Source organism: Equus asinus, chromosome 2 (genome assembly GCF_041296235.1).
Source record: "Equus asinus isolate D_3611 breed Donkey chromosome 2, EquAss-T2T_v2, whole genome shotgun sequence".
Classification (NCBI taxonomy): Eukaryota; Metazoa; Chordata; class Mammalia; order Perissodactyla; family Equidae; genus Equus; species Equus asinus.
The window spans coordinates 66,661,295-66,683,314 of NC_091791.1; the positions used below are offsets into that span (position 1 = coordinate 66,661,295).

General features: G+C 48.7%; 1 long non-coding RNA gene across 2 annotated transcripts in view; it reads right to left on the bottom strand.

The window, feature by feature from the left end:
• Window positions 1–1,070: 1,070 nt before the first annotated feature.
• The window catches only part of LOC123281786 (uncharacterized), a 120,266-nt gene continuing 99,316 nt past the window's right edge, over window positions 1,071–22,020 (bottom strand). The window contains exons 1-3 of one of the 2 annotated variants that reach the window (XR_011495927.1): window positions 4,482–4,700; window positions 3,941–4,085; window positions 1,071–1,294 (exon numbers count right to left, since the gene is read on the bottom strand). This is a non-coding gene — a long non-coding RNA (uncharacterized lncRNA). Of the gene's footprint in view, window positions 1,295–3,940; window positions 4,086–4,481; window positions 4,701–22,020 lie in introns of those variants that run through there. The other variant, XR_011495926.1, reaches the window with a different exon arrangement.

A 22,020-nucleotide genomic window follows, 5' to 3' on the forward strand; every position in this document is an offset into this window, starting at 1 on the left:
TTATAACAGTAGGAATACATTCATCTGCAAGTAATGAAAAACCCATCTGGAGTGGCATGAACAAACAGAGGGCATTTTCTTGTGCAGCAAAACCAGAGGAAGGCGGCTACTCAAAAGTTCTATGAAATCAAAGCCAGCATCTTTACAATTCTCTTGATCTTTCCTCAAGGTGACAGGATAGCTGCTTCAGCACCAGATATCATGTACTATTTCCAAGCAGAAAAAAGGAAGAGGGGAAAAGAGCTAAAATTAGCCATATTAGCTCCTTTTTGTTGAGACAGCCAAGGTTTTCCCAGAAGCATCACCAGCTGACTTCAGCTTAGGTCCCTTTGGACTTAGGTCATATGGATACCCACAGCAGCAAAAGAGGCAGAGAGAGTGGGTAATGGGATTATCATGAGGGGCTTAGGCCAACTATGATCCATTTACACAGCTACCTCAAACAAAACTGGGGTTCCATTAAGCTAAAGAAAAGGTGAACAAATATTGGATAGGCAGGCAGCCAAGTTTGTGATATCAGGGAACTCTTCTTCTTTAACTGCCTTTTGAGGTTTAATTGGCATACAATAAACTGTATGCCATATTCAAAGTATATGATTTGACAAGCTTTGACATTTGTTTCACCCATGAGACCATCACCACAACCAAGATAGCAAACATATCCATTACCCCAAAGGTTCCCTGAGCCTCTTTTAATTCCTCCCTCCTGCTCCCACCCTGTGCCCAGGAGCCCAGTGATGTGCTCTCTGTCACTGAGGTCAGCTGACATCTCCTACAGTCTGTGCACACAGATCACACGGCAGGCACTTTTTTGTCTGGCTTCTTTTGCTTAGCCTAATTGTTTGGAGATTCACCCATGTTTTTGTTAGCATAAATTTTTTCATTCCTTTCTACTGATGAGTAGTATTCGTTGCATAGATTTGCCACAACTTGTTTTCCATCCACCAGTTGATGGACATTTGAATTTTTGTCCAAATAAAGTGGCTCTGAACATTTGTATACAAGTCTCTGCATGGATACACACTTCCTTTTTTTTTTCCAGTAAATACTTAGACGTGAACTAGGTGGATCGTGTGATAGATGTATGTTTAATTTTTTTAAACTGCCACACTGTTTTCCAAAGACATTCACATTTTACGTTCCCACAGCGGATCCCACAGTGCATAAGAGCTCTAGTTTCTCCACATCTTTACCAACACGATGTGGCTGTGACTCCCCAGCTTCTCAATCCCCATGAGGGGTCCAGTCCAGGGCACCTTAAGGGAATCCTCTGCCGCTGGGTGAGGTGAAAACACTGAAGAAAGGAAAAGGAAAAGAATGAATTTTAAAAAATTAAGTTCCATGTGCAAGACCCTTTCTCATGCATTGTTTCATTTAATCCCAGCAACGACATGTGATGGTTACGCTTTTGTCCCCACCTTACCAACGAGCAGAAGGCTCTGAGAGGCCTGCTATCGTGCTGCCAGGGCTGAACCACTCCAAAGCCCTCAGCTTTTCTCCTTTTTTTTCTGTAGCTTGGACCCACTCTATGTCCAGAGATGACTTCCTTCTGGAAAGCAGAGGGGACGTGGCCTTCAGAATACGGCAATGGCAGGAGAACTGGAGTTGGGATCTTTCCCAAAACAGGCACCAAAATCAGATCAGGAGTGGAGGTCAGGAACAAGTTCTCAAAGGGAATAAGTCTTAAGCTAATTTTTCAAGAAGCAAGGAGGAAAGGAGAGAAAGCAATTCCAATGAGTAGAAAGCATGCAGCAAATGCCCAAAGACATGGAACATGGTAACATGTTCAAGGAAACTCAAGTAATTTGGTGACCAGAGCAAAGGTGCACACAGGCAGACTAAGAGGCTGGCAAGATCCAGGGCATGAGGGTCAGGTAAAAGCCAGAACAGTTGACCTTGATCCTAAAAGCCACAGGAAGCCATTGAAGATATTAAGCAGAGGAATGAAATGACAGGCCTGTGATTTAAAACATCCTCTGGAGGAGAAATATTGGAAGGGACTATCCTAGAGCAGGCAGACCGTGAAGGGGGTTATTTCAAGGGGAGAGTGACAAAGTCCAGAACTAAGTTGTCTGTGGAGTACCCAAGAGGACACATCTAGAAAAAAAGAATGGAATTCTGATCTGAACTGCAGATAGAGTGTGGGGGCATCCTCAGCATAGAAGTGGTCATTTAAGCCATGTGTATGGATGACATCACCAACAAGCTTCTATAGAATTGACGCAAATTGGGTAAACAGAAGAAGAGATGTCTGCAAAGGATACTGGGAAGAAGTGGCCAAAGAAATAAAAGGCAACACTGGGGAGGTGTCAGGGACACAGAGGGCAGAGTGAGTTTCAGGAAGGAAAGAATGATCAACATAAGCCAATGTCACAGGGAGTCAGGAAAGGTAAGCACAGACAAGTGCCCGTTGCTTTGGCACTGAGGAAGATCATAGATGGCCTCAATTGGAGCAGTCTGAGTGGCGTTGTGAAGATGAAAGCCAGGTATAGTCACTGAGGAGTAATTCAGTGATATGCATAGCAGGAAAGCATCTCTAGGAAGCCTTTGAAAAGAAAGATACTAGTCATTTGCTAGAGGGGGACCTGGGGCAGGGAGACTTCAAGACAGAAGAAACGGAGAATGTTTATAAACTGTTAGGAAAGATGCAAAAGAGAGAAAGGATTTGAAAAAACCAGGAAATAAAGATGTAGCTTGGAGCAGGTTTCTGGAGAAGGAAGAAGGAAGAAGGGCAAGACCCAAAGCAGAGGTGGTGGGATCAGCTGTTAGAAGAAGGGTGAGTGGGAGGGAAAAAGCAGAGAGTGCATTTTGATAGAAGTACATCTGTATGGGGTGGGGCAAAAATTTAAGAAATAAAATAGATAAACCATTAGCCAAACTAATCAAGAAAAATAGCACAAATACACTATACACGTAATTAGAAAAGAGAATGGTGAAATAACCACATTAGAGGAAGTTGAAAGAATTATAATAGATAACTCAGTTCAATGCTTTGAAAATAAATTTGAACACATGGACAAAATTGGTGCTTTTCTAGGAAAAGAAATGATGAAAACTAACCTCAGAAAAGACAGGAAATCTAAACAGTCTAATTACCAGAAGAAGTGGAGAATGTTGTCAAAGAGCCACTATCCATTCAGGCCTAGACAGCTGCACAGGTAAAGTCTATCAACATCTCCAGAAGCAGACAAGGCAATGCCATTTAAACTGTTCCTGCACATCCCGGGGTCGGGGAGAGAGAGGGGCAGAGCAGGGCTTTAAAACAAATCTGAGAATCCAGTGTAATGGTGAAAACAAAATCCAAAAATGATAGGAGGAAAAAACGCTGTGGTCCTCTCTTTAATACAATATAAATGCAAAATCCTAAGTAAAATATTAGCAAGTAGAACACATATGTATTTTAAATGGATAATATCCTACCAGCACGTGGAGTTTATTCCAGTAATACAAGGTTGGTTCTCTATGAAGGAATCAATTAATATAATTCATAGTATCAAAATATCAATAAGAAACCATATTATTCTCCATATACACTAAGAAGGCAGTCAATAAAAATTCAGCTGTGATTCTTCATTAAAACCCAATAAAATAGGACATATGGAACTTCCCTAATATGAATTGAGATATGCATCTCATAACTCGAGCTAAAGCTCAGAACCATTTCTGATGGCAGACCACTAGAATCCTTCCCATTAGAATCAGGAATGAGCAAAGAATGCCACTGCTGTAATTTGCATCATTGTGCAAGTCTTCATGCTTCCCTGTATCCATGTCATTTTCTTTGCAATTTGCAGTTTCTCCTCCTAAAGACAGGGTACCTTTCCCACCCTACTGATGTTGAGCTTGGCCCTGTGACTTGTTTTGGCTGGTGGAAGTGGGCAGAAATGACAGAGTGCCCATTTGAGCACTGATTTAAGAAGCATCATGTGTTTCTACTCACCACTCTTGCTGTTCCATCATCACCGTAGAAGAGGATGCCATAGTTTGCTAGCGGGTCAGAGAGGATGAGAGACACGTGGAGCAGATCTGGATCCAACCTGCAGCCTGGAGCCAAGCCTAGGCTGGATCAGCCCACCTCAGTCAACCTGCAGCCGTGCAAACAAGGATAAAGGATTGTTTTCAGCCACTGAACTTTGAGTGGTTTGTTATGAGCACTATTATGACAATGTACCACTGTCTGATACACTCACTATCATGACTATTAGGACACATTATTTTTGAGCTTCTAGCCTAAATAAGAGAAAGAATTAGGAGGCATTGAAAGGAGGGTGCCAAATTTTTGTCATTTATTGGTCATCTGATTGCACACTTTTAAAACAAGGAGAAAACCCCAGTTTTTTAAAAAGCTGTTAAAAACACTAAAAGACTTTAGTAAGAATTAAGATTTACAAAAATCAATAGCTTTCCTATATAAAATAATCAATTAGAAAATAAAATGAAGAAAAGATTCCATTTACAGTAACAATAAAAAGATGAAATACTTGGGGGCCGGCCTGGCGGTGCAGCGGTTCAGTGCGCACGTTCCACTTCAACGGCCCGGGGTTCGCCGGTTTGGATCCTGGATGCGGACATTGCACCGTGTGGCAAGCCATGCTGTGGTAGGCATCCCACATATAAAGTAGAGGAAGATGGACACAGACGTTATCTCAAGGCCAGTCTTCCTCAGCAAAAAGAGGAGGATTGGCAGATGTTTGCTCAGGGCTAATCTTCCTCAGGGAAAAAAAAAAAAAAGATAAAAATACCTGGAAATATGCTTAACACAAAATGTGCCTAATCTATAGACAAAAATTTCAAACTCTACTGAAGGACATAAAATCAGATTTTAATACATGAAAATACACTGTTCTTGGATTGGAAGAGTCATGTTGTAAAGACTCCAATTCTCTCTAATCTATATTATTGTGATCCAAAAATACCAACAGCCAGCACAGAGGCATATGACCTAGCCTCTACCAACCAGATATCCCCACATGAGACTTGGATTAGGAGCTGGTAACAGGGGGAGGTGGCAGAGACACCAGTCTTGAGTGGGGGGTTCATGGTAGAGCTCCTGACAACCCTCCCCAGTGCTATCCTGGCAGCTTCTTATTTGTTCTCAGTGGCGGCAGCAGCAGCAGTTTCTTCCCCAGAACATCCTTCCAGGGAGGCAAGCGCGGGCTTCCTGGCTGCCTGGCCACCACGGCTGATTTTCTGGTGCCCCTGGGGATACTGTGAACCACCCAATAGTCTTTAATCAATTCCTTTTCTGCTCCCATTGGCGGAGTAGTTTTCCTTGTTTGCAGCCTCAAATCCTGACTGATACAGAGACTAAATGAATAGAATATAATGTCCAGAAATAGATCATCTACGTCTGGAGGAAATATCAATGATTGTTAGCCTTTACTGAGTACCTACTCTGCCGGGCTCTGTTCTACACACTTGTAATGATCTCATTAGCCCTTACAACAACCCTAAGTTATTCTTCTCATCATTATTATTACGTCTCTGGTAACCAAGGTACAGAGAAGTTTCGACAACTCGTATATAATAAAGCTGACATTTTAGTTCATTTAGGAGAAACACTCAATAAATAATTTGAGACTAGTTGGCCATCTGGAAAAATAATGTGGGTCTCTACCTTACTCCTTACACCAAAATTAATTCCACATCAATCAAATTGGAAAGAAAAAAATTAGACAATAAAAGAACTAAAAGAAAATATAAGAGAATGTTTTTAAATGTTGGAGTAGAGAAGCTTTTCTAAGACAGACACAAAATTCAGAAGCCATTAAGATATTGATAATGTTGGTCATATTAACATGAAACAATTCTTCCTGGTAAGGGAGGGGAGTGGAGACAAATCCGGATGACAATGATTGTAATCCAGATGACAAAGGCTAATAGATATGAAGAGATCTTGTAAATCAATAAGAAAAACAACAAGCCAATGTAGAGAAAGAGCAAGGGCGTTAACTAACATTTCACAGAAAAGAAATATATAAATGACTTATAATCCTTCATACTTTTGAATATGGAAAGTAAAACAACAGTGTGGTCTAATGTTTCATCCAGCAGACTGATCAAGACTGAAAAGCTTGGCGATGTGTGTTGTTGAGGAGGACATGAGGAAATAGGCGTGCCTCACTGCTATGAAGTAATTGCTAGGCAGGGAAAATTTTCCAATAAATATTTAAAAATTCACATACCTTTGGGACTTCCAATTCCACTTGTAGAAATTTATCCTGTAGACACACTTGTGTATGGATGTAAATGTATATGGACATAAAGTTTGTGGTAGCATTGTAACAGCAAAAGCTGGAAATAACCTCAATGCCTATCGCTAGAGAACTTGGTTAAACAGCTATTGATATGCAGTAATGGGAAGAAAGGAGGTGAGGCATTGTCTTTAAGGTAAAATCATTTTTTAAAAATCAAGGTGGACATCATTGTATCAGCTGTCCGGTATAACGTTCTGTGATGATAGAAATGCTCTGGGCCTGCACTGTCCAGTACAGTGCTACCAGCCACGTGTGGCTAGAGATGCTTAACATGTGGCTAGTGTGACTGAGGAACTGAATTTTTTATTTCAATGTTAATTAATATCAATATCAATCTAAATTTAAATAATCGTGTATGGCTGTGGTGTTGGATAATGCAGGCTAGAAGATGCTCACATTTTTGCATATGAACAAGTAACATTCCTGAAAAACAGATAGAAGCTGGTGACAGCCCTTGCCCCGGCCAAGAAGAACAGGGTGTCAGACGTCTCTGAGGAGAAGGAGAGTTCTTTGTCCATTTAATATTTGAACTGTTTACTGTGTGTGTAATGAAATAGTCAATATTAAGCTAATTAATGAAAGTTCAAAAAGGAAAGCTGAGTAAGATCTTGAGTGAACCTTGGAGTTTTTTCCATGAAATAGAAGTCAGAGCTGTCGGTGAGCGTGCAGGGAGGCCTCCTGGGCCATCCTGCTCCTGTTGGAGTCAGAGGGTGAGGGGATGGGGAGGACCTGACTGACCACAAATGAAGGATCCTGAGCTCTGGGAGCATCCTACTGCAGTGGGAGGCAGGCATTCATGAGGGTTGGAGCCACACAGTTGAGGGAGTTTTGACAGCAGCCCAAGTGTAGAAACAAAGTCAAACAATTAGATTATTCCCAGAAGACATGTAAATAGAAGAATTGAAGAGGAAGAGGTGGATCAGATTTGGAGAGGTGAAAAAGGCAGAATCTGACAGCCAATCTGATGTGGGGACTGAGTGGCAGAAACAAGCTTAGCATAGCTCTCAACTCTTGGCTTGTAGGACTGAATAGAAATTGGGGCCACTGAGGAAGTAAGGTTTATGGGAGGAGCAAGTTTGGGAGGAGAAGATCATAAGTTCAGTGTTGGCCATGTTGATCCAGGTGGAAATTTCGAGGAACCTCCCGATACTTAGGTCTGAAGCTCAGCAGGGAGAAGCAGGCTAGAGAGATCCGTTTGGGAGACAGTCAGAGCCGGGTGGTGAGTGAAGCCAAGAGAACTGTCAGTCAGACTCACCCAGAGAGGAGATGTGGCCAGGGACAGAGCCCGGGAGAGCACTAGTGCTAAAGCAGAGGGCTGGAGAAGAGGAGGCAGCCAGGGACACCAAGAATGAGTGTGCAAGGAGCGAGGGAGGCAGGAGGGAGAAGGGCCAGGGAGGAGGCAGTTTCAAGAAATGGAAATGGTCTACAAGGTCAGATGCCACGGAGAGGTCAGGTAAGACGGACACTGAAAAGCCCATTGCCCTGGGCAATGAGGAGGTCATTCAGTGACCTCAGCAAGAGCAATTGGAGGGAAGGGGAGAGGGAACACGTGATCTCAGCAGGCTGAAGGCTTAATGGGAGATGAGAGAGTGGAGATCAGGAGGAGATGCTCTTGTTCCGTCTGGATACTTGGCTGCAAAAGGAAGGAGCAGGATCTAAGGGCAGGCTGGGTGGGGACAGTTATTTTTATCTGTGTTTTTTATCTTTAAGATGAGAGAGACAGGGCAGGACTATAGACAGTGCTGAAGAGTCCCCAAAGAAACCAGACGTAATTAATGAGGGTAGGTCCCCGAGGAGCCAGGGAAAGGTGGGCTCTGTGACGGTGGGGGGGGCGGGGAGTTGCTAAGACCTGATCCAGGAGCCTTCTGAGAAGTAGGGCAAGGGGCTCAGACACAGAAACAAGAGGGTAGCATGGGAGGCTGGAAGCTGAGCAAGTATTTTTGCTTGATGGCCTCAGTTTTCTCAGTGACATGGGAGATGTGATCGCTGGGATGGGGAGGGCAAAGGGTAGTCTTAAGTAGAGTAAGGTGGAGTTGATTGGAGTGAAGATGGCTGGCTCTGCTGAGGTTTCATGGAGACTGGGGCCATGAGCATAGAGGGGTCCAGGTGTTCAGGAGAAACTCTGACCTTCCCAGCAGTTCACAGCAGCCTAAAGACCACTGAGGACACTGAGTCACGCCTGGGAGGATGAGCCCACCTACAGGGGAAGGAGCAGGGGGAAGTATCTGCTGATGGTGTGGGTCTAGAGTCCACTCACTACTGTGCAACTTTGAGCAAGTTCCTCTACCTCTCTGAACCCCATCAGCGTCCTGGTATACCACTTAATTCTCATGACAGCGCTGTAAAGGAAGCCTGACCATGGTCTCCATTTACAGCCAAGGAAGCTGAGATCTTCTCTGTGGCACAGAGAAGGTATGTTGCCAGCACAACCCAAAGGCAGGCCACGCGCCATCCCGTGGAGCTCCTGGTGGCAACACTGTCCCTAACCAACCTGGAGAAGTTGCCACCATTCTTCCTTACAACCTTACCAGGCCTTCTCATGGCTCAGACACTCCTCAGCCTCAAGCAAGAGGATGACGAGACACCAGCCATTATCTTGAACCAGCAGCACTTGCTCTTGTCACCCTCTTCTCACCCTTCCCAACTCTTGGGTGTCCCTGGAAAGCTTCCTGGGCACAGAGATCACGTCTTGTATGTATTTGTCTCCTCTAGAAAGTCTATCATAGGGCTTGCTAATTAACATAAAGAGAAAAGAAGGGATGGAAGAAAGGAGGGAAAGGCCTTTCACTCAACATTCAGACCAGCCTCCCCAAGCTGGCATACACTGATGGAATTTTTATTTATGATCGTAATGCCACTGAGCAGCTATGTGACCTTCTGGAGGTGTATGACCCTCCCGGGGTCCCAACGTCTCTGTTTATAAGGGGAAGTAGTGAGATCTCAGATGGAGACTGTGCAGCACGCGCTTCCCCGTCTCACCGCACAGGACTGCAGATATCACGTACCCATCCCAGGGTGCTTCCCACTTGGGAGGGGGTTGTGTCCTCAGAATCTGAACTAGACAGTTGTACATTTTCTTTTTGGTTCCCAGCATCCAAACACTCTTTCTATTTGAGAGAATCCTACAGTATGTGGGGTACCAGATTTCAAATCCCTCGCGTTGTCCAGAGGGTGGAAATTTCTTTTCCCAGCTTCCAGAACAAGAGAATGGGATTTGGAATTGGACAATAGGATGTTCTCACTCAGGACTCTGAGTATGAAGCAGGTGACACAAAGACACAGGCACAGCTGGAGGTTTCTCAAGGTGGCTGCGGCAGAGCAGTCCAATACCCAGAGATGGTGTAGTGACAAGTGTCCAGCAGTAGCCAGACCAATGGCAGCATTCCAAACACACTTCCTTGGGTGTGAGCTGACTGTGTTCCAGGCTACCAGCCTTGTTCCTGTCCATTTTGCAACAATCAAGGGGAGGCAGTGTTGCCCGATGGTTAAGGCTATAGCTTTGAAGTCACATAGACTTAGGTCTGAGTTTTGTTTGTGCTCCTTAAGAGCCATGTGATTGCACGTAAGTTATGTACCCTCAAGGAATACTATTCTGCATCATCGAGGGTTTGCCCTTGTCGGAAGCTCAGAGCTGCAGTATGCTGATGCCCGCATGAGAGCAGAGGCCCTGAGGGGAGTGAGGCACCGTCTGTGGCCCTCACTGAGTCTTAGGACCGGCCTCTGACACTGAGTCCCCCAGATAGAGCGCAGGGCTGGCTTCTGATCCCAGGATGTGCCAGGCTGGGTGTGCAGGCATTCCAGCAGCTTTCTCCTTGGAGGTGTGTGCCAGCGCCAGGACCCGGATGCTCTCTCCCAGACCTTCCGTCCGTGATGGCATCTGCTCTCCTCTAGGCTGGTCCAGCTGCCACCCAGGCAGGAGGCTCATTTTCCAACCCAGACCCTTCTTCCTGCCCCCACCCTCACCCCAGGCATCTCCTTGGGGTCACAGATTGTTGTCCTTCCTCTGGTCCGCTTGGCCTCTAACTGCAGTATCCACTTTCTGACTGTCGCTGGTTCCAAATGTCATTTAATTGAGAGCTTCAAAAACCCTGATTATTTGATAATTATAAGGCAGAGGGCTTACCAGGGCATCGAAGTTTGCTCCCAATTGCCGTATTAATTGTTCTTCGTTATCTCTCCGTATAAAAGACCATTCAATAGAGACGAAAGCAGCCGGCTTTTTTTCTGTGGCATCCTGACAAGAGGATGAGGGGCTGCATTGGCTTCCATCCCTTTCTTCCCATACACAAACCTCTGCTGCTCCTGCCCAGCCCCGCCCCCACAGGCCATTCCCCGACCTGAGACCAAGAGCAAGGAGCGGCACCATCCAGCCACAACTGGCCAAGACCCTGGCTGTCTCCCAACTTGGGGGCTCACAGATGGAGGAGCCCTGAGTTCTTAGCTGTGTGTTCACATGTACTTTTCCTGGAGCATGGTGTGTAAGTGTGTGTGGGGACACTGTGGGGCCAACAGCCAGCATATATCGAGGACTCCCATGGGCCAGGCACCACGTCAAGGGCTGTGCACACTTCTCCACACAACAACAGTCATTTGCCTGTTATTTTTCTATCCATTTTTCAAAGGGGTTGAGTAATTTGCCCAAGGTCGCCCAGCAATTATGTGCTAAAGCCAGGTCAAGCCCCAGGGCCTGAGTGGGGCTCTCAATCACCTGCAGTACTACTCTCTGAGTAGGTGATTGTGCAGGGCGTGTGTGTGAGTGTCTAAGAGTGTGTTGGGGGTACAAGTAAAGGACAATTACTAAGCAGTGGGTCCAGTGGAAAAGAGGACTAAGCGAAAGGGGTGAATGAGGCAATTGTCAAAATGTAGCATACATTTGATTTGTTTCTTTCTAAAGGACCCAGCCACGCCTTGACTGAAACCCCGGGTCTAGAGGTAAATGGACTCGTGTTTGCGTGTTCGGCTCCCTTGAGTGGCCAGTGCCAGGCCCTGGGCTCTCTGCTGTGAGAGGCCTGGAGAGCAGTCAACCGCGGGGTCTGCCCATGGGCTCCCTGCCCAGTTCCCAGCCCAGAGGCAGGGAAGGGCAGAGTTGTCTCTTCCACCACTGTCAACTCCCTGCCTTTGAAGCATCTGCGTCTGCTGGGATGACCTGGGAAGGCTGTCTAGAGCTGCCTTCATGCCATTAGTTTTTTAAGCCATTTGCCAGTGCACTTAAATGTCACCCGCCTGGCCAAGATCTGAACTTAATCAACAATTGATTATCCTTGGAACCAGCAAGGCTATCTATCACTAATTCATAATCTGGCAGTTGTTCTGAAACTGTGGCTACAGTCATTAATGAAAAGAAGAACCCTGTGTGGAGCCCTTCTACAGCCAGGCCAGATGGGCATTATCTTTGATTCTGCTACAGCCCGCCAGAAAGAGACCCTGCTGCCTGTTACAGAAGAGGGAACTGTGGCCCAAGAGGTGGACGTGATTTGCCCCAATCACATAGCTCGTAAAGGGCAAACCATGGCAGGAGTCAGGCGACTGCCCGATGGCAACTCTATAACGTCGTGTCACAGATGTTCTGTCTGTACCAACAACACACACAGACTATTTGCATGTTGTGAGTTTCAAATGAGAAAATCAGAAGCAGCACACACCAGTGCCCGGTGCCGGGCTCAGTCCAGCCGCTCCGGGTGGCCACTGAGCCCTCTTGCCAGCCCCTGGCCAGTGCGTGGACCGTGGGAGATCAAGCTGAGGGCAGCAGCTCACTGGCAAGGGTTCCAAATCTCCAGGTAAAGCTGCAGTGTGCAGCAAAACCAGGAGTAACTCATGTCCCCCTAGCCTGGGTCCTGTTTCTATCTCCCCAGGTCTGCTCTAAACCGGCCAGTGGCCAAAGACAATCAAGATGTCTCAGGAGCATCTGAATGAAGAAGAAACTAAGGGACAGAACATCCAAGCCCTCGGAGGGAAGTGCCTTTCTAAGTTAAGGGCTAGGGAAATGGTCTTCCTTGATGATCTGAGTGATTCCTACTACCAGACAACCCTTTGTGTTTTTACCTTGGTTTCCCGGAAACTAAAAAAGAAGAGCTGTCTTCAGTTGCTATAATTTATCTCAGTGCATGTTTTATGATGCAGTTGTCTTCTACTCTCTCTTTACTCATTGCTCCAGCCTGCAAAGCAGGTACTATTGTCTCCATTTTACAGATGAGAAAACTGAGGCTTAGAGAAGTGAGTTGACTTGCCCTCATTGTATCCAGCCCAGTCTCTCCAGTCACCAATCCCTCCATGGATTTTCCTACCCAATGGAATCAAATCCAAACCTCTCAGCCTTGTCCACAGGGCCCTCCGTCATCTGCCCCTCCCCACCATCTTGCACCTCGCTCGCTCCCTCTCATTCACCATGCCCCAACCACACTGGCCCTCGTTCTGATCCTCGAATCTGCCAATCTTACTCTCAGCCCCGGCCTCTGCACTGCTGCTTCCTCCTCTGGGAATGCTTTCCCTCTGGAGCTTTGCATGGCTGGCTCTTGCTCATCATCCAAGTCTCAGCTTAAATGTCACTTCCTCAACAAGGTTCTCGACCAGTCTACCTAAACTGGTCTCTGGTAGCTCCCTGTTGTATTTTCATCCTAGCTTTGATCTCTCCTATCCAGAATTAAACATTTCTTATTTATAGTGTAGCATATCCTCCAGTAGAGTACAAGCTTCATGAGGCCAGATGAGGTGAGGCGCGTTCATCACTGTGTGCCCAGGGCCCACTCAGAGCTCAGCAAAGTTTCGGTGAGTGAATGAATCGATGAATGACTAACTCACTGGACCCAGATAACCCTAAGCCAACACGACTTAAAGGCAGGGAGTCTGCTCCTTCTAATTTCACAAGGAATATGCAGGAGTATGGGTCTCAGAGTCAGGATCTGAGTCCAAACCACTCAGCTCTGACCCAAGCAGCAGAGAGTGGGGGTGACCGGAATGTCTACTGGGGGTCCCAGGACTGCTCATAGCATCGGGCTCGAGCATGTCCAGCCCTGAGGAAGCAGCAGTCTGCTGGTAAAACTGGTCCATGGCAGTACAGCAGGCAGTGGTGTGGTTAGGAGGCCCCAGAGTTGGCTTCGTTAGCTGCACTAGTGAGCAACATCAATGGCTGCATCAAAAAATGCGGGAAGCAACCACAGCCAAAAACCAAGGAAGGGAAGTTTGCAAGGCCATGAAATTCCCATGGCAGCAGAAGGACTCAGAGCCCGTGAGGCACAGGTGTTCACGCTGGTGCGAGAACCAGCGCTTGAAGACTAGGTCATTTGAGGTCAGGCTTGACCTTGAGGCCCCAGGCGGCCCTAGGGGAATGCTTTCTTAGACACGTAATAGATGGGGTTATAATGAGCTGTCAGGCTGAGAAGGGAGTTCTGAAGCCAAAAGTGAGCCAGTCCAGGGTGCACAGGGCACCAGAGCTTGAGAGGGGAGCCGGGGCCAGGCCAGAGCATGAGGCCGGGGCCAAGTCAGAGGAAATGGCAAATCAAGGTGAGAACCAGCTCGGGAGTGGAGTTATGGGCAAATCCCAATGCAGTCAGGGAGGGAGGCCTGAGGGCAGAGCACGGCTGCTAAGCGGTTTGGCCTGTCACCTGACGGAGGCAGTCAAGCTTGCTCAGAAGCCCAGCCTGCGAGGCCACAGCCTCCAGCAGCCCTCCGCGGTGGGCATCCGACACACCAATTGGGACTGCAGGCATGGGCAGAAGCCTGCTGGAACTTCCCCACCGCCGTATCTGGGAAGGGCCTTGAACCGTTCTGTTCTACTAGGCGTTTCACTGGCTTCTGGCAAAATACCATGTCCTGCTTCAAAGGAAAGGAAACTCACAGGCTTAGGAGGCTCATGGGACATCAAAGGGCTATTAGAGAACAGCATCCTGATGAGCCAATTGCAGATGCAGCCAGGCAGACGAGGGAGCTTGCCCAGGAACATATGGGAGAACACATCCAGGGAGAGGGTGCCCAGGACGAGATGTGTGCAGGTCTTTGCTCAAACCAACATGTTTGCATAATAATTCAAGACATTGCCTCGGCCTGGGCTGCTCTGCCCTCCTGCATCCCATCAGGCTGAGTGGGGCTAGAGAGCAGGATTCTGGGGCCTCTGAAAAAGAAGGATCCCAGGGAGAAAGTAAGGAGGACTGGGCCCAAACAAACCAGAACATTCCCCCCGGAGCTAGAGGGACATATGAATGGAGGGAGCGTTTGCTTGACTCTCAGAGGCTCCTCCAGACTGTGTGCCCTGGACCCACAGCAGAGTGCCCGTGGGCAGCAGGGCAGGCCATTCTTCTCCCTGAACCTCCACAGCCTCACCTATCTGGTCAGGGTATGCGGCCCCATCATTTTCAGCCCTGAAATGGTTACCGGAGTTGCTTCCAGCACCAGCATTACAACATGCCCAGGAACCTGGAGACCGCCCAGCCCAGGTCATCTACCCCAGGGCTCCCTGGGGTCATACCAGTTGAAAGGGCTGTGCCCCTGAGCCTCACCCATTGCAAAAGTCTGAGCGACTCCGCCTCTATCTGGTTTATACATCAGGACCAGACATAGGATTTTCCTTGAAAAGAAGGGAGCTCCAGATTAATAAAACTACTCTGGACAACTACTTCATCTTACCAGTTGAGGAAACTGAGGCCAAAATGAGCATGACTGCCCAGGGCACACAGTGAGTTAAGGATGGGGCCAAGGCTGGAGACCAGGACCCAGGCTCCAGGCCAGTGCTCCGACCGTTCCACCAGGCTGCCACACCTTGTCAGGTTTAGCCAGCTTGCCCCTCCATGCTAGGCAGGTCTCCAGGGCCCCAGCCAGGCCCTGGCCTCCCTGGGCCCCCCAAACACAGAGGTTCCCTCAACCCTTGAGGTGGGAGGGCATTCCTCAGCAGGATCTCTTCCTCAGCAATCAAGGGGACGCCTCAGTGTCACCCCCAACCTTCTGAGTGGGTTTGAAACCCAGCCCTTCCCTGGCTGTTCCAGCTCTGAACACAGAGGATGGTCAGAAGTGAGTCTGAAAAGTTTTAGTAAAAGTCCACGGTTTCTTTCTGGACTCTCACTTCTACTCCACTGATCTATGTATTGATCCTGTGTCAGTCCTACACTGTGTGGATTACTCTGTGGCAACTTTTGAGATCCACCCAAGTATGCATTTTGCGTCTTTTCTCCTTCAAGATTGCTATGGGTATACTGGGTCTCTTGACCCAGATGAATTTTAGGATCAGCTTGTCAGTTTCCAGGTCCACTCACTTTTGCCACATGGGAACATGAAGCTTTTTTTTCTAAGTCTTATTTTTCAAGAGAAGTCAAAAATTTGGATTTTTTTTTTCAAATATAAAATTTCCTGGTTTAAAAGCACTATTCAGCCCACAAAGCAGCCTCTGCAGGCGAAACCTCAGGGCCGTGAGTGGGCGACACCAGCTGGAATCCAAAGTCCCCATGTTATAAATGGGGAGCTGAGGCCCAGAGAGGGAAGGTGAGTTTCTCCAGGTCACAAAGCAAGTCAGTTGTGGAGATGGGGCTGGGACCTAGAAGTCTAGTCTCAAGACTGGGCTTCTGGACATCCCCTTCTGCACAGTTCCTCTCCAAGCAATCCTCAGGGAGCACACACTATACCCAGCACGTGCGCCCAGTGATGTCTTGGGCCAGAACCACTGTCCTCTGTTCCTTCCAGCCCAAGAGTGCTGGGCTCCCAAGATGGCAGTGGCTCCCTTGGTCTCAAGGCTGAGGTCCCAATCCTGGCATTCCCAGTGGTCTCCAAACACTGACACCATCACGCGTCTCACCCGCTCACAGCCCAGAAAGACAGGGTCCTCCCTCGAATTCTCTCCTGCCACCTGGGGAGGAGAGTCAGAAGAATGAGTTGCCCTACTGTACCCTCCTGCCACCTCTTTGGGCTTCTAAACCCCATTTTAGGGAGTAAAAAGAAATCAGTAGTAGCCAGGAAGGCTGCAGCCTTCACAAAGTAATTTGGAGCAGGTAGAGTGAGAGAAAAGAATTTGTCAGATTGAGATCCAGGCGCATCTCGTGAGCTGGAGCGCCAGGCCGGGGGAGCCACCGGCTGCAGCCCAGCTCCTGCAATTCAGACCATACCATCGAGCCCACCGTCACGCTCGGGAGCATAAACTGTGCCACAAGGCGCCTCCTCGGTAGCGTGAATTTGGCAGGCAGCTGGTCATAATTTTTCTGAGGCTGCCTTTTGTTCTTTTTTTGGGGCGGGGGGAGACAGCAATGCCAGCTCTAATTTTACTGCAAGGTGGCAGATTTCCATTTCATACTCTTTGCAAAGATTGATTCACCGGAGTGTAAAAAAGAGCACGCACACCCCACCACCTTGAGGCAGCCTGCATTCTACCTTCTTGACCATTTCTGAGAAATGAAATCTTACAGCATAGTGATTTTCAGGGATTTTTCTTTAGCGTTTTTTAAGTCACTGGTATTAGGTTCTTGGAACCCTAAAGAAACAGGCAAGCGCCCTTGAATCTTATTGTATCCACTCCCCCACCCACTCGCCAGACGACTTTCGAGTAGAGGACACAAAAAGCCATAGAAGAAGGGATTTCCTGATGTGCCACCTTTTGTGGCAGAGCTGGGCTGAGAATGCAAGTTGGAGTGTGGGCAGAGCATGTTAAATCTGCACCCTCACTGAGACATCCTCCACTGCAGAGCATTCCATCTTACAATGCAGGGCTGAGGCCCAGAGACAGGAAGGGCCGCGCCAGGTCCACAGGCGAGCAGGGGGGAAGCTCTCACTGTAACCTGGGTCAGAGGGAGCCCGCGGCCTCAGGAGAGGAGGAGGGTGATGGGCAGAGGAGGAGGCCAGTTTGGGGGGGGGGGCAGGAGGAGCACCATGAGAAGCAGAGAGACTGAAATAGCCCGGAGACCCTCCCTGTCAGTGCCCTCCCTCTGCCCCTTCCCCAGAGGCACCCTTTGAGAATGGGCCAGGATTCTTGTCCCAAGGCCAGTATGTGCCCCGTCTCCACAGAGGTGGGTGGCATATGTGATCTCCTTCAAGGAAGCCCCATACCAGGGCACAGGGAAGGTAGCAGGTGGGTCTGGGAGAGGACAGAAAATTAATAGGATCCAAAGATTTCCTGAAAGCTGTTGTCATACTTCCCTCACACTTTATACTGGAAATGGCAAAGATAATGTGAGCTCTATGGCCACACAGTTAGGCACAATTTATTATCCAATAACCTGTAAAACTCCAGAACTCTGCCAAACAATGGTTCATAGCAACCTAAAAGAAAGTCTCTAGTGGAGTGCCACAAGGCTCTGTTCTCTACACTTGGCTACAGACAACTTTTATTAAGCTCGTAAGTGGGTTCATGGGTCTACGCTGATCCAATCAGATGGATAAGAAAGCAAGCATGAGGAATGACAGCTTCAACATCCCAAACAGGGTTTCAGTAAGCATTTGTTAAGTGTCTACTCCGTGCACAACTCTTCTGTCCACTGGACTCCTGAAGAGTCTTTTCCCTGAGGAGACTGAGGACAGCATGCAGTGGGGTCACTGAGGCAAGACCAGCCCCCAGGTGCTGCACCTGGAGTCCAAAGAATTATAGGGACGGAGCAGCCTGATGGGACCCCAAGGGCTCCACTGCCGCCTGGGCCTTCAAGCAGGGGCTTGGTGCAGGGAAGGGTAGCAAGGCTGGGAATGGCAGATTGTTAGCAGTGAGCTGGGGCCAGCATCCCTGCCCCGTGAGCACACTCCTACTCCAGTGCGACAGTGCAGCCACTCCAGCCTCCGGTCCCTAAGCGATAATCCTGGAGCCAGAGCCAGCGCTGCTGCCAGCCTGGAGGGTGAGAAGGAGCAGGTGAGCAGGAGTGGCCACCACCAGCTTCTGCCCCTCACTTGCAGACCAAGACACAAAGCTCATGGACCCTCTGGCCCTGGGGACAAGGTCATCCAGATGGTATCCCTGTGGCAGCCAGTCCTGGGCACAGTGAGGGGCTCTCAGCTACCCCACCCAGAAGCTCCTCTTCAACCCTGTCAGTGCTAGGGCCCTCTCTCCAACTTACCAATCAGTTTCCACCACCCACCCCCAGCCTTCAGCTCAGGCTGCCTCCTCCAGGAAGCCTGCAGGAACCCATACTCTGCTCTCCCTGGACTTCAGTTGCTCTGGTTCATATGGCATGGGCCTGGCAACCATGCTCGGAGGTCCTGTAGAAGCTTGGAGGGTCCTGCCCTGTCTCCAGGCAGGACACATCACTCCCTCTCTTGAAGCCTCTGGGTCAGAGCTCCATCCACACCCACAGCGAGAGGTGCCGTGGGCTCTCTCTGCCCAGATTGGGTGCTCTGTGGTTTGTTTATTCCACGATAAGCTCTATGCTAGGCTCTGAGCTAAGTGCTGGTCATGCCCCACTGAACGAGATGCCAGCCCTGACCTTGGAAACTTACTGTCTCATGGGGGACAGAGACTAGTAAATGAACAGTGACAATGCAGAGGCTGTGCTTTGGGAAGGCAAACCCTGGGGCCTGCAGTAGCACCCACAAGGCAGGGCACCCAACTCACATCAGAGGCACCCGAGATGGCTTCATCAAGGAGGGACATGTTCACTCAGACCTAAAGGATTAGCAGGAATTAGCCAGGTGAAGAGAGGGAGAGAGGGTTTGCAATATGCAGCACCTGTTTTTTGAATGTCTCCTTTGCACCCGACGCTGGGGAATCAGCCGCAGACAAGGCAAATCCAGTCCTTGCCTTGATGGCACTTAGAGCCTGGTGTGGAGGCTGATGTGATACAAATAATTACAACACTGAACTACAACTGTGCATGAGGAAAAGATTCAGGACAGTCAGAACCTAGAATAGGAAGACTTAAGCTGGGCTGCAGATTGAGACGGGAGCTCCTGGGAAGGTGAATTTAGGCTGAAGCTTGAGGAAAGAGGAAAGGTCCACCAGGCAAAGGGAAATGCAGGGGGAAGGAATAGAATTTCAGGCAGAACAACCTGTGCAAATGCCCTGAGACAGCAAGGAATTTACTACTTTAGTAAACCTGAACATAAGGAGTAAGACAGAGTTTCGTGCATAGCAGCAATGCTTTAGTTACCCTTCATTATTATGATTAACATGTAGGAGGACTTTAAAGGCTCTCAGGTTATCATATTTATTTCCCACCACAGTCATCACAGGTTATAGTGGAACATTCTCCCCATTTCATAGAGGAGGAAATTGAGGCTCAGAGAGGTGAAGCCAGGTGCTCAAGGTCATGGAGCCAGGAAGTGGGTGTCTGGATTCAAATCCAGACCCTGTGACCCCAAGGGAGCTTCTTTGCTCCCCTCCCCACAGCCACGATATGCGCCCAAAGCCACTTCCTCACTGCTGTAGGTGTGGGATTGTACTGCTCCGACCCAAGGCCCAGACTCCCCAGTCGGAGGCCCCCCTCACCAGCTGCACTTGGGAGCATGCTTACTGTGCCTTGTATTTAAACACTACTCACCCATGAAGTTTTTCATCTCAACAGATGCCAGCTGTGACCTGGAGGGAAGGGGGACTTAGGAATGTGGGTTGTTAGACGTGGACTCTGAAAATGGCCATCTCCTTCAAAAACAGGAGCGCGTTTCCACTGCAGCATCTCCAGGGTTTCTTGTCTCCTCGGTCACTGCCAAGTGCATGTTGCTCATCAAGGGATTCCATCTTAACCGACAACTCGATCGGCCCAAATTACATGATGTATGCAAATTTCCATCAGCAAATCAGCGCAGCTGATCATCACTCTCATCAGGGGGCTGCCCTGGTCTCAGGCTCCTGGGGCCCACCCTCTGTTCACCCTCTGCTGACCGAGGGAGGGGCCCCCTGGGGACCAGGAAGTAGCAGGGAGGGCTGGGCATTGCCTACCACAGAGTAGAACTGCACCCAGGCAGAGGCTGGGGGATGAGCCAGGCTCTAAATGCAAGTTGGGTTCCCACCACCAATTTCCAACGAGAGCAAACTGAGAAAGGAGCTACCAGCCTCTAACTTTAAGCCCAGGGTCTGGTGACACCTCACAATGGCACTGTCTATCAGGGAGGCAGTCCCGTACAGCAGATAAGAGCTCGGACTCTGGAGCCAGACTGCCTGCGTTCAAATCCCAGGGCTGCCACTCATCTGCTGTGTGACCTTGGGCAATTTGCCTAACCTCTCTCAGCCTCACTTTTCTTTTCTGTGAAATGAAGATAAAACGGCATCCTCCATAAGGTTAGTCATGAGGCACTATGCAGGCATTTGCTGTCATCTTCACCATTTTCATTGCTATATCACCACCCTTTGCTGCACAGCAAAGGTGTGCAGCACTACACAAAGGTGTAGCAAAGCACTACAGTCCTCATACTTGTTAAATGTTAGAGTGAATCCGCTAAACTCAACAGGGTGTAACCTGGAAATGACCTTGGTTTTCCTCCCCACCAGGACTGGGAGCAGGGTAAGGCAAGGGAGGCACTGGCCTTGGGAGCAAAATTTAAGAAGGTACCAAAAATCCCAGTAATCAAAATAAATCCTATTTTAACGCCATATTTTTAAAAATCACAAATAATGCAAAAAAATGCATGATGTAAAAAATATCAAAGTTTAAACCCACTTGGTGACCATGGTTCTTTCCCTAAGCTAAACGAAATCTCAACGGGTCAGTCCCATGACTTTGTCCTATTACTCTTAGGTAATAAAAAGTCATCTGTTCACTTGAGTAACCAAAAAGGGTTTGCTTCACTAATTAGAATGTCCAGTCCAGTGACGAGCACACTCTCATCCCATTCCGAGCCTGTCCTTGCCACCAGCTGAGGCTGAAATGCTGCTGGCCATGAGGGGGAGGACACCTAGCTTCCTTCTCCTTGACCCCTGTCCTCCTCCTTGGACGCATGACCTTGGATTCTGACCCCCAGGGCTGAGGCCTGGAGGGAGACGGCATTCAAGGACAGGATGTCCTGCGTCCTGCAGCAGGGTAACTGGGCCTGGCGTTGTCCTCTCTGGGGTTGTGGATAAAATCCAGCTCTTTCTCAGGCGGGGCTGTCATGGGTTCTCAGGTGAGTCCCCTAGTGTGTCTGGGCTCTGGCTGATCACCCACAGATACTTCCTTAGCCCTGGGCATCCGAGGCTCCTGTTGAGGTCACACTGCCCCTCTAGCCCTGCTTCTCTGAAGTAGGTCCACAGCCAGCCCCTAGAACACTGTGGCTCGCCTGCACCTTGCTGGCACGAGAAGTCCCTCCCCTTCCGTGTGTGCCTCATTGTCCCTTCTGCTGCCTCAGACCCTTCTAGCCATAGCTGCTCCCCTTCAGACTTCTTGGGCATGGAGCAGATGCCTAGCACTGTTTCCCAAACTTTGGGACACTCTTGTCAAGCCCTCCGTGAAGACTTATTTCATATATCAACTTGGCTGGGTTAAGGGACCCCAATCGCTGGTAAAACATTATTTCTGGGTAAGTCTGTGAGGGTGTTTCCAGAAGAGATTAACATTTGAGTCAGTAGACTGAATAAGGAGGACCCCCCATCACCGGTGTGGGCAGGCAGCATCCAATTCCTTGAGGGCTGGAATATAACAAAAACGCAGATGAAGCTCTCTTCTTGAGCTGGGATGCCCATCTTCTCCTGCCCTTGGACATCAGAGCTCCTGGTTCTTGGGCCTTCAGATTCCAGGGCTTACACCAGTACCCGTTCCACAAATCTGAGGCCTTCGACCTCAGTCTGGGAGCTGCACCATGGTTCTCAGGCCTTCAGACTCTAACTAAATTGTACCACCAGGTTTCCTGGGTCTCCAGTGTCTGGCCAATATACTGTGGCGTATCTCAGCCTCCATAA